This window comes from Lactuca serriola, chromosome 3 (assembly GCF_051521515.1).
Source record: "Lactuca serriola cultivar US96UC23 chromosome 3, Lser_US96UC23_V15, whole genome shotgun sequence".
NCBI lineage: Eukaryota > Viridiplantae > Streptophyta > Magnoliopsida > Asterales > Asteraceae > Lactuca > Lactuca serriola.
Genome location: NC_136410.1, coordinates 268,091,378 through 268,093,275, shown reverse-complemented (window position 1 = coordinate 268,093,275; position 1,898 = coordinate 268,091,378).

Sequence of the window (1,898 nt, the reverse complement as noted above, 5' to 3'; positions counted from 1 at the left end):
TCATAGCTCTTAAAATCCGTTGTCGAACTCTGACCTAGTCAATGATGTGTCCATTAGATAAGGGATCATATATTCCTCCATTTTAGATATCATATGGACTGAGACATGGATTATAATCATTCTCTTTGTCCATTTGTTGTTTCCCGATTTCCGATTTATGACGACTTACTAATTGAACAAATCAAATCAGTCCAAGCTTGGCCAAGCACTTAGGGGTGTCATCACTAAATCATCAAGGGGCCCACATATATCGCTTTTATCCAAATGGGGTAAAAGGAACGGATAAACTTCGACCCAAATTATTGCTTGTACTTACTCACCAAATTACACACAACAATATGTTTTATAACACCAAGTTACTGGTGTGTTTACATACATCAATGTAAAACCGACTCGCAACTACAACTCACATGCCTCCGTTTCAAGAACATAATATATTATCGTCTCACAATCACTCGTGATAAAATCCATGGAGTGATTCAGATGAGCGTGGGTTGAATCCAATACTCGAATCTTATTCCAGGAGAACTCATGAACACTACAGCTATGTCTAAAACACTTAGACAAACTACAGACCCATTCATGACCGTCTTGCCTCAATACCTACTTCCAAAGTATGATCGACTGTGGATGGTTTGAATAACCTAGTTATTTGGAAAGTCAAAACATGAAAAGTGAAACACAAGAATAATACTAATCCTATATGACCCCAAAACTTTTGATCCATATTGATTAGTCATTATTCATTGTATAATGTTTCGAATAATCAACTTAATACTTGACTTAAAACAACGGTCATTCCATGCTCCAAGCATGCACACTATGTTTGTCTAAGCAATAGCTATGCCATGCTCCAAGCATGCACACTATGTTTGTTTATGGTCGTTTCTTTGTGAAATAGATCAATTGACAATATTTCAATGGTGCTCATTTCACAATTGCAAATCCTTACCGGAAATGTAAGAATATCAAATTTTTGCCATTTACTATAGTCTGTTAGATTTTAAACTTATATGCAATGATCCTCTTGTAATTACCATGCATAAAAGTCACTGAGACTTGGCAATAGACATTACAAAGTATTCCAATGGAGAGCACTTCCACGGAAACAAAGTCTCAAATTCAAAGTACATATCTTTGAACATCCTTCTTTCATTAAGTTTTCTAATCTTACCCAGATTTGAGGAATAATTTCCATCTATAGAAAGATATCCATATTCCCATTTTGCCTCTTTTTAGAATATATGAATATGGTCCATCCATTTTTATACTTCCAACTATAAGCAACCAATCCTTGGCGAACCTTAGGTTGTCCTTAAATGTTGTTTAACCACTTTAGTCGTATCCAGTTCTATTACTTTTTCCCCTCTTAATGCCCTAGTCATTTGGAAAATTTTCGAATGGATAAATATTATAGCACATGTAATTGATCTTATACCCGAAGCATATTGGACACGATTCACAAAGAGATGATACATCACCAGTCATTTGCTACAATATTTCTATTTGCCATGTTCTCATAATTCGAATTATGAAGAGGGATGTTGCAATCATAATCACATTTTGAGAATGCAATTTACATTTCCATATATATAATTTCCTTATGTTGAACCATTCCAACATAAAATTCATATATATATATATATATATATATATATATATATATATATATATATATATATATATATATATATATATATATATATATATATGACTAAATTTGATTAAAATCTCACAATCTACGCTTTTAGATTTGAAATGAAGTATATTTCCTCTCCTTTAATTATAGAAAAACAACTTTTCAAACTCTGCAACTTGCGAATTGATACTTTTATTTTCTATCATTAACATTGCTAACTTGCAAGATTCACTATAATTGATTATGCTCCCATTAGCAT